General features: G+C 53.2%; 1 long non-coding RNA gene across 1 annotated transcript; it reads left to right on the top strand.

Annotated features, from left to right (window-relative positions):
* The first annotated feature begins 39 nt into the window (after positions 1-39).
* Positions 40-6,597, top strand: LOC135566337 (uncharacterized). The gene is made up of 3 exons (XR_010462045.1): positions 40-232; positions 3,967-4,024; positions 6,519-6,597. It is a non-coding gene; the product is annotated as an uncharacterized LOC135566337 (long non-coding RNA).
* The last annotated feature ends 4,265 nt before the right edge of the window (positions 6,598-10,862 follow it).

Below are 10,862 nucleotides of genomic sequence, written 5' to 3'. Positions count from 1 at the left end.
TTGTTGGTCAAACAAACTGCTCCTCTTCAAGTCCGATCTCCTGTTCCACGTCTTCAACTCCTGTAGGAGGCTCTGGAGCTGCATCGGCCAGAGTTTGTGTCTCGGTCTCGGGAGAGGGTGAAGCGTCTGGTGCTGCAGGTAGAGGAGAGGAAGCTGCAGGTCGTCTTCAGCAGAGAGAGAAACGAGCTCTTCAACCAACCCAGAAGACCAGGGAGACTGTCCCAACCCGCAGGTACCAACCCTCTCCTAGTCTCCCAACCCGCAGGTACCAACCCTCTCCTAGTCTCCCAACCCGCAGGTACCAACCCTCTCCTAGTCTCCCAACCCGCAGGTACCAACCCTCTCCTAGTCTCCCAACCCGCAGATACCAACCCTCCCCCTAGTCTCCCAACCCGCAGGTACCAACCCTCTCCTAGTCTCCCAACCCGCAGGTACCAACCCTCTCCTAGTCTCCCAACCCGCAGGTACCAACCCTCTCCTAGTCTCCCAACCCGCAGGTACCAACCCTCTCCTAGTCTCCCAACCCGCAGATACCAACCCTCCCCCTAGTCTCCCAACCCGCAGGTATCAACCCTCCCCCTAGTCTCCCAACCAGCACATACCAACCCTCCCCCTAGTCTCCCAACCCGCAGATACCAACCCTCCCCAAGTCTCCCAACCTGCAGATACCAACCCTCCCCCTAGTCTCCCCAACCCGCGAGATGCCAACCTCCCCTAGTCTCCCAACCCGTCAGAAAGTCTCCCAACCTGCAGATACCAACCCTCCCCTAGTCTCCCAACCCGCAGATACCAACCCTCCCTAGTCTCCCAACCTGCAGGTACCAACCCTCCCCCTAGTCTCCCAACCCGCAGGTACCAACCCTCCCCCTAGTCTCCCAACCAGCACATACCAACCCTCCCCCTAGTCTCCCAACCTGCAGATACTAACCCTCCCCCTAGTCTCCCAACCCGCAGGTACCAACCCTCCCCTAGTCTCCCAACCAGCAGATACCAACCTCCCCTAGTCTCCCAACCTGCAGGTACCAACCCTCCCCTAGTCTCCTCAACCTGCAGATACCAACCCTCCCCTAGTCTCCCAACCTGCAGATACCAACCCTCCCCTAGTCTCCCAACCGCAGGTACCAACTCCTCTAGTCTCCCAACCTGCAGGTACCAACCCTCCCCTAGTCTCCCAACCCGCAGATACCAACCTCCCCTAGTCTCCCAACCCGCAGATACCAACCCTCCCCTAGTCTCCCAACCCGCAGATACCAACCTCCCTAGTCTCCCAACCGATAACCCTCCCCTAGTCTCCCAACCTACAGATACCAACCTCCTCAGTCCCCACCCTCTTCAACAACTTAACCCAATAGGTTTGTTAAACAGATACCAACCCTCCCCTAGTCTCCCAACCCGCAGATACCAACCCTCCCCCTCAGTCTCCCAACCTGCAGATACCAACCCTCCCCTAGTCTCCCAACCCGCAGATACCAACCTCCCCTCAGTCCCCCACCCTCTTCAACAACTTAACCCAATAGGTTTGTTAAACAGATACCAACCCTCCCCTAGTCTCCCAACCCGCAGATACCAACCTCCCCTAGTCTCCCAACCCGCAGATACTCAACCCTCCCCTAGTCTCCCAACCCGCAGATACCAACCTCCCCCTAGTCTCCCAACCCGCAGGTACTAACCCTCCCCTCAGTCCCCCAACCTGCAGATACCAACCCTCCCCTAGTCTCCCAACCTGCAGATACCAACCCTCCCTAGTCTCCCAACCTGCAGGTACCAACCCTCCCCTAGTCTCCCAACCTGCAGGTACCAACCCCTCCCCTAGTCTCCCAACCTGCAGGTACCAACCCTCCCCTAGTCTCCCAACCTGCAGATACCAACCTCCCCTCAGTCCCCCAACCTGCAGTTACCAACCCTCCCCTCAGTCCCCCAACCTGCAGGTACCAACCCTCCCCTAGTCTCCCAACCCGCAGGTACCAACCTCCCTCTAGTCTCCCAACCCGCAGGTACCAACCCTCCCCTAGTCTCCCAACCCGCAGATACCAACCTCCCCTCAGTCTCCCCAACCCGCAGATACCAACCCCTCCCTCAGTCCCCTCAACCTGCAGATACCAACCCTCCCCCTAGTCTCCCAACCTGCAGATACCATCCCTCCCCTAGTCTCCCAACCCGCAGGTACCAACCCCCTCAGTCCACTCTCCAACAACAGGTTTGTTAAGCAGATACCAACCTCCTAGTTCCCAACCTGCAGGTACCAACCTCCCCTCAGTCTCCCAACCTGCAGATACCAACCCTCCCCTAGTCTCCCAACCTGCAGGTACCAACCCTCCCCTAGTCTCCCAGCCCGCTCGGATACCAACCTCCTCCCCTAGCTCCCAACCTCGCTAGCTACCAACCTCCTCCAGCCTCCCAATCCCATCAGATGCCAACCTCCCCGGTCCCACGTTCAGCCACCCTCACCCTAGTCTCCCAGACCTGCAGGTACCAACCCTCCTAGTCTCCTCAACCCGCAGATACCAACCCTCCCCTAGTCTCCCAACCCGCAGATACCAACCCTCCCCTAGTCTCCCAACCCGCAGATACCAACCTCCCCTCAGTCTCCCAACCTGCAGATACCAACCCTCCCTATCTCCAAACAGTACCAACCCTCCTAGTCTCCAACCCGCAGGTACCAACCCTCCCCTAGTCTCCCAACCCGCAGATACCAACCCTCCCCTAGTCTCCCAACCTGCAGGTACCAACCTCCCCTCAGTCTCCCAACCCTCCCCCTAGTCTCCCAACCCGCAGGTACCAACCCTCCCCTCAGTCTCCCAACCTGCAGAGATACTAACCCTCCTAGTCTCCCAACCCGCAGTTACCAACCCTCCCCTAGTCTCCCAACCCGCAGGTACTAACTCCTCCCTCAGTCCCCCAACCTGCAGATACTCAACCCTCCCTAGTCTCCCAACCCGCAGATACCAACCCTCCCCTAGTCTCCCAACCTGCAGGTACCAACCCTCCCCTAGTCTCCCAACCTGCAGGTACCAACCCTCCCTAGTCTCCCAACCTGCAGGTACCAACCCTCCCCTAGTCTCCCAACCTGCAGATACCAACCCTCCCCCTCAGTCCCCCAACCTGCAGTTACCAACCTCCCCTCAGTCCCCCAACCTGCAGGTACCAACCTCCCCTAGTCTCCCAACCCGCAGGTACCAACCCTCCCCTAGTCTCCCAACCCGCAGGGTACCAACTCCTCCCCTAGTCTCCCAACCCGCAGATACCAACCTCCCCTCAGTCCCCCAACCACGCAGATACCAACCCTCCCCTCAGTCCCCCAACCTGCAGATACCAACCCTCCCCTAGTCTCCCAACCTGCAGATACCATCCCTCCCCTAGTCTCCCAACCCGCAGGTACCAGCCCCCCTCAGTCCCCACACCCTCTTCAACAACTTAACAGAATAGGTTTGTTAAGCCAGATACCAACCCTCCCCCTAGTCTCCCAACCCGCAGGTACCAACCCTCCCCTCAGTCTCCCAACCTGCAGATACCAACCCTCCCCTAGTCTTCCAACCTGCAGGTACCAACCCTCCCTGAGTCTCCCAACCCTCCCCTAGTCTCCCAACCCGCAGGTACCAGCCCTCCCTAGTCTCCCAACCCGCAGTTACCAACCCTCCCCTAGTCTCCCAACCTGCAGGTACCAGCCCTCCCCTAGTCTCCCAACCCTCCCCTAGTCTCCCAACCCGCAGGTACCAACCCTCCCCTCAGTCTCCCAACCTGCAGATACCAACCCTCCCCTAGTCTCCCCAACCCGCAGTTACCAACCCTCCCCTAGTCTCCCAACCCGCAGGTACCAACCCCTCCCCTAGTCTCCCCAACCCGCAGATACCAACCCTCCCCTAGTCTCCCAACCCGCAGATACCAACCCTCCCCTAGTCTCCCAACCCGCAGGATACCAACCCTCCCCTCAGTCTCCCACCTGTCTGATTTGTCTTCTCTCCCAAGGCACAGCGGTGTTTCAAAGAGCCGTTCCCAAGAAGGAGATGATGCAACAATCTAAACAGTAAGATGTCGCCTTTATTCACCTCCTGCTTTTAGCATTAAACTTTAGTGCTTTTCATTTTGAATGAGGATGTCTCTCATGTGAATCATTAACAAGTGGAAATACATGCAGGTTATTTTCCATAAACTTATTACATTGTGGTTGTTTACCCTCCCGTAACTCCTCCCCTCTTCTGTTTCCCTCCCGTAACTCCTCCCCTCTTCTGTTTCCCTCCCGTAACTCCTCCTCTCTTCTGTTTCCCTCCGTAACTCCTCCTCTTCTGTTACCCTCTCAGTAACCCCTCCCTCTGCTGTTCCCTCTAGTAACCCTAACCCTCTCTGCTGTTCCTCTCGTAACCCCTCCCCTCTGCTGTTCCCCTCTCGTAACCCTCCCCTCTGCTGTTCCCCTCCGTAACCCTCTCCTCTGCTGTTCCCTCTCGTAACCCTCCCCTCTGCTGTTTCCCTCTCGTAACCCCTCCTCTGCTGTTTCCTCTCAGCACCCTCCCCTCCAGCTGTTTCCTCTGGTAACCCCTCCTCTTCTGTTTCCTCTAGTAACCCCTCCCCTCTGCTGTTTCCCTCTCGTAACCCCTCCCCTCTGCTGTTTCCTCTCGTAACCCTCCCTCTTCTGTTCCCTGTCGTAACCCCTCCTCTGCTGTTCCCCTCTCGTAACCCTCCTCTGCTGTTCCCCTCTGCTGTTCCCCTCTCTTCTGTTTCCCTCTCGTAACCCCTCCCTCTGCTGTTCCCCTCTCGTAACCCCTCCCCTCTGCTGTTCCCTCTCGTAACCCCTCCCTCTGCTGTTTCCTCTCATAACCCCTCCCCTCTTCTGTTCTCCTGTCGTGACCCCTCCCCTCTGCTGTTCCCCTCTCGTAACCCCTCCCTCTCTGCTGTTCCCCTCTGCTGTTCCCCTCTCTTCTGTTTCCCTCTCGTAACCCTCCCCTCTGCTGTTCCCCTCTCGTAACCCCTCCCCTCTGCTGTTTCCCTCTCGTGACCCCTCCCTCTGCTGTTTCCTCTCGTAACCCTCCCTCTGCTGTCTCCTCTGTCAACCCTCCTCTGCTGTTTCCCTCTCGTAACCCCTCCTCTGCTGTTCCCTCTCGTGAACCCACTCCCTCTGCTGTTTCCCTCTCGTAACCCCTCCCTCTGCTGTTTCCTCTGTAACCCCTCCTCTGCTGTTCCCCTCTCGTAACCCCTCCCTCTGCTGTTCCCCTCTCGTAACCCCTCCCCTCTGCTGTTCCCCTCTCGTAACCCCTCCCCTCTGCTGTTTCCTCCGTAACCCCTCCCTCCTGTTCCCCTCTCGTAACCCTCCCCTCTGCTGTTCCCTCTCGTAACCCCAACCCTCTCTGCTGTTCCCTCCCGTGACCCCTCCCCCTCCTGTTCCTCTCAGTAACCCCTCCTCTGCTGTTCCTCAGTAACCCTCCTCCTCTGCTGTTTCCTTCCCGTAACCCCTCCCCTCCTGTTCCCCTCTCGTAACCCTCCCCTCTGCTGTTCCCCTCTCGTAACCCCAACCCTCTCTGCTGTTCCTCTCCCGTAACTTCTCCCTCTGCTGTTCCCCTCTACGTAACCCCTCCCCTCTGCTGTTCCCCTCTCGTAACCCCTCCCTCTGCTGTTCCCCTCTCGCAACTCCTCCCCTCTGCTGTTTCCTTCCCGTAACCCCTCCCCTCCTGTTCCCCTCTCGTAACCCCTCCCCTCTGCTGTTCCCCTCTCGTAACCCCAACCTCTCTGCTGTTCCCCACTCGTAACCCTCTCCCCTCTGCTGTTCCCCTCTCGTAACCCCTCCCTCTGCTGTTCCCCTCTCGTAACCCTCTCCTCTGCTGTTGTCCCCTCCCGTAACCCCTCCCCCTCCTGTTCCCTCCTCGTAACCCCTCCCCTCTGCTGTCCTCTCGTAACCCCTCCCCTCTGCTGTTCCTCCCGCAGCCCCTCCCTCTGCTGTTCCCCTCTCAGTAACCCCTCCCTCTGCTGTTCCCCTCTCGTAACCCCTCCCCTCTCTGCTGTTCCCTCTCTCGTAACCCCTCCCCTCTTCTGTTTCCCTCTCGTAACCCTCTCCTCTGCTGTTTCCTCTCGCAACCCCTCCTCTGCTGTTCCCCTCTCGTAACCCTCTCCCTCTGCTGTTTCCTTCCCGTAACCCCTCCCCCTCCTGTCTCCCTCTCGTAGCCCCTCCCTCTGCTGTTCCCTCTCGTAACCCTCCTCTGCTGTTCCCCTCTCGCAACCCCTCCCCTCTGCTGTTCCCCTCTTGTAACCCCTCCTCTGCTGTTCCCTCTCGTGACCCTCCCTCTCTGCTGTTCCTCTCGTAACCCCTCCCTCTTCTGTTTCCTCTCGTAACCCCTCCTCTGCTGTTCCCTCTCGTGAACCCTCCCCTCTGCTGTTTCCTCTCGTGAACCCCTCCCCTCTGCTGTTTCCCTCTCGTGAACCCCTCCCCTCTGCTGTTTCCCTCAGTAAACCCCCTCCCCTGCTGTTTCCCTCTCGTGAACCCTCCCCTCTGCTGTTTCCCTCTCGTAAACCCCTCCCCCTTGTGCTATCAGACGGTCAGGTCAGGAACAGGAAGCAGGCTCTAACAACAGGGGGCCAGGAGGAGGAGGTAGGTCACAAAACATTGATAACTCCTAACTCCCCTGTGCTGTCAGACAGGGCAGGAACAGGAAGCAGACATTAATAACACTGAGACAAGACAGGAGGGACACAATCTGACACTTAAACCAACTATCCAAAACCTAAAACTGACCCTTTACCTAAACTCTCATTGAGATATGTTCTGAGCGCCATGCGTGTCCTTATATGAGGAGGTAAGTCACAGGTCAGACGGCATGGATAACCCTGGTTCTAAAAGCCGCTTCACCAGCAATGTGTCTTGTGTCCGTCTTATCCTGCCATTAACCAGGAGCCTATCCGCAAAGGTTTCCAGAATGGTCTCCTGACTCGTCAGGCTTCTGCCACCAGGCTTCTGCCATCAGGCTTCTGCCACCAGGCTTCTGCCACCAGGCTTCTGTCATCAGGCTTCTGTCACCAGGCTTCTGTCACCAGGCTTCTGTCACCAGGCTTCTGTCACCAGGCTTCTGCCACCAGGCTTCTGTCATCAGGCTTCTGTCATCAGGCTTCTGTCATCAGGCTTCTGTCATCAGGCTTCTGCCACCAGGCTTCTGCCACCAGGCTTCTGCCATCAGGCTTCTGCCACCAGGCTTCTGCCACCAGGCTTCTGCCACCAGGCTTCTGTCATCAGGCTTCTGCCACCAGGCTTCTGTCATCAGGCTTCTGCCATCAGGCTTCTGTCACAGGCTTCTGCCACCAGGGTTCTGCCACCAGGCTTCTGCCACCAGGCTTCTGTCACCAGGCTTCTGCCACCAGGGTTCTGCCACCAGGCTTCTGTCATCAGGCTTCTGCCACCAGGCTTCTGCCACCAGGCTTCTGTCATCAGGCTTCTGTCATCAGGCTTCTGCCACCAGGCTTCTGCCACCAGGCTTCTGCCACCAGGCTTCTGTCATCAGGCTTCTGTCATCAGGCTTCTGCCATCAGGCTTCTGCCATCAGGCTTCTGTCACCAGGCTTCTGCCACCAGGCTTCTGCCACCAGGCTTCTGTCATCAGGCTTCTGCCACCAGGCTTCTGCACTATTCACTCTCCAAATACAGGTGTGCCAAGCTTGTAGCATCATACCCAAGAAGAGTTGAGTCTGTAATCGCTGCCAAAGGTGTTTCAACAAAGTACTGAGTAAAGGGTCTGAATACTTATGTAAATGTGTTTCAACAAAGTACTGAGTAAAGGGTCTGAATACTTATGTAAATGTGCTTCAACAAAGTACTGAGTAAAGGGTCTGAATACTTATGTAAATGTGCTTCAACAAAGTACTGAGTAAAGGGTCTGAATACTTATGTAAATGTGCTTCAACAAAGTACTGAGTAAAGGGTCTGAATACTTATGTAAATGTGCTTCAACAAAGTACTGAGTAAAGGGTCTGAATACTTATGTAAATGTGCTTCAACAAAGTACTGAGTAAAGGGTCTGAATACTGATGTAAATGTGTTTCAACAAAGTACTGAGTAAAGGGTCTGAATACTTATGGAAATGTGCTTCAACAAAGTACTGAGTAAAGGGTCTGAATACTGATGTAAATGTGTTTCAACAAAGTACTGAGTAAAGCAGGGGTGTCAAAGTCAAATGGACGGAGGGCCAAATAAAAAATCAGCTACAAGACGAGGGTCAGACTGTTCGAATGTTCATTGAAAAATTTTAAATGACGATATAGTTCAGTGAACTCAATGAACCTACTGAAAACCTAACAAATATATTACAATATGATCAGATAAATAAAGCAACATTTCTTTTATGGCTCTGTCAGTAATCTTTAATTTTCAACAGACACAAAAGACAAATTTTATATAAATATCCCCATAACATGAACATTAAATGAAAGAAACCGTATTCAAGGCACCATCAGTAGACTATATTTTCTATTTTAGCAAAAGTGGGCTAAATTTACTTCAAAGAAAAACAATAATAGCAATTTTCTATCATCCACTCAACTGAAATATTTTTAAAAATATAATTGGATTGAAATACAAAAATAAAGTGCAAAAATCTATTAATCAAAAAACAACACTTTGTTTAAGGAGTAACATGCAGTGAAAACAAATATTAAATTTTAACTTTAAACTTGAACTGAGTAAAACTTCAAAATATGTGATTGCACAGTAATGTTCACTTGTTTGAGGTTGAGGGTGATACTTGGTGGTGTCCCATCTTTTCCACAAGTTCATCAATGTTCGGGTAAGGCTCTGAGCTGAAGAAATCCTCAGAATTGAGTGGAGGTGTTCAGCAGTAAGTCGACTTCTGTGATGTTTTGTTCAGGTTCATCAAAGAAAACAGTTGTTCACATTAGGTATGTGCTGCCAAACATAGACAAATGTTGAGCAGCCTGATGCGCAGCTGGGGCATTGTGCCGGGAGGAACGGGCGAACCCGCAGCACCCACTGCCGCATATTTTGCCCTCAGTGCATCATTGCATTGAGGTCAATCAACTCCATTTGGAGGTTTGCAGTGAGCTTTCCACGTCAACAGCAAATGGGTTACCGAGCAGTTCCAACCTGCTTTTTTGTGCTTCAAAGTCAGCAATCAAGGCGTCGAAAGTCAGCAAGCATACCTATTTTGATCAGCCAACTGTGTGCTCGAACGCACTGGTAGAGAGCTTCTCTTTCATGGTCTGGCAGCTGGGAAAGTGGCTCAAATTTTCTTTCCGATCTGCGTCTCCCACAGAGTCAGTTTGGTTTAAATGCCTTCACTGTACTGTACATATCAGAGATGACACGATCCCCTGATCCCTGCAGCTGCAAGTTTATTGCATTCAGATGACTCGTAATGTCACAGAAAAGCCATTTCACACAGAAACATTTCGTCTCTCGGAGTTGTGTTGTGTCTTTCCCTTTGCTGTCCAAGAACAGACAAATCTCCTCACGAAGCTCGAAACATCTTTGAAGCACCTTTCCTGGCTTAGCCATCGCACTCTGTGTGATAAGGCAAATCACCATGCCCGCTTCTAACTCCGTCAGAAATGCCTTGAACTGGCGGTGATTCAAACTTGGCTCTGATAGTTAACTGTGCGCGTGATGATGCTCATTACATGCTCCATTTTCAAGGCTTTACCGCACAACGCTTCCTGGTGTATGGGATACAATGATAAGCCAGCTCACCTGTCGCGTTTCCTCTTTGCATCTTCCGTAATCTTCGCCACCAGTCCGCCTCCTGTGTCCACACATCGCAGGTGCTCCGCCGGCTGTCAAACCCACTTGTGCTTCTTCCCAAGAAGAGAGCTCCATCTCATTTACACACATCTTGACACCTCTTTCATACAAATCATGCCCCGTAGTTGTGCCATGCATAGGACGTAAAGCCAAAAACTCCTCTGTCACGCTTTAGGTTGGAGTCCACTCCGCGGATGAAAATTGACAACTGGGCAATGTCAGAAATGTCGGTGCTCTCATCCACAGCCAAGGAATATGCAATAAAATCTTTCCCTTTTTCACAAGCTGCTCTTTTAGATTGATGGACAACTGGTCTACTCTCTCGGCAATGGTGTTTCTGCTCAGACTCACATTTAAAAAGAGTTGCCTTTTTCTGGGCAAACTTCGTCACAAACTTTAATCATGCAGTTTTTGATGAAATCCCCTCCGTAAATGGCCGGGCTGATTTAGCGATCTCTTCTGCCAAAATAAAACTGGCCTTGACAGCAGCCTGGCCTTGTGATTTGGCTTTTTTGAACAGAGCCTGTCGAGATTTGAGGCCTCGTTTTAATTCCTCTGCCTTTGTATGCCTTTGTTCCATGTCCATATTCTTGTTTTTGTCCGCGTGTTTCGTTTCATAATGTCGTCTCAGATTATACTCTTTCAGTACCGCCACACTTTCTCCACACAGAAGACACACAGGTTTTCCAGCTACCTTCGTGAACATATACTCCGACTCCCACCTTGTTTGAAACCCCCGGTTCTCAGTATCCACCTTCCGTTTTGCCATTTTTGATGGGTATCTGAAAGTTAATTTTACTGTGATGCTGACGACTGCTGTGCCAATAAATATTGAAATGAAGCAGCCTACTGCTCGGTGCGTCACCTTGCATTGTGGGAAATGTAGTATTGGTGCGTGTAAAAGATCTGCGGGCTGCCGGCTTGCTGCGGGCCGGTTCTAATAATAAACCAAGATCATCCCAGGGGCCGTAAAAACCTTCTTGCGGGCCGGATGTGGCCCGCGGGCCTTGACTCTGACATATGTGGAGTAAAGGGTCTGAATACTTATGGAAATGTGTTTCAACAAAGTACTGAGTAAAGGGTCTGAATACTGATGTAAATGTGCTTCAACAAAGTACTGAGTAAAGGGTCTGAAT

This window comes from Oncorhynchus nerka, unplaced genomic scaffold (assembly GCF_034236695.1).
Source record: "Oncorhynchus nerka isolate Pitt River unplaced genomic scaffold, Oner_Uvic_2.0 unplaced_scaffold_5769, whole genome shotgun sequence".
Taxonomy (NCBI): domain Eukaryota; kingdom Metazoa; phylum Chordata; class Actinopteri; order Salmoniformes; family Salmonidae; genus Oncorhynchus; species Oncorhynchus nerka.
The sequence above is the reverse complement of the archived record's forward strand: the minus strand, read 5'-3'. Positions and strand labels throughout refer to the sequence as shown.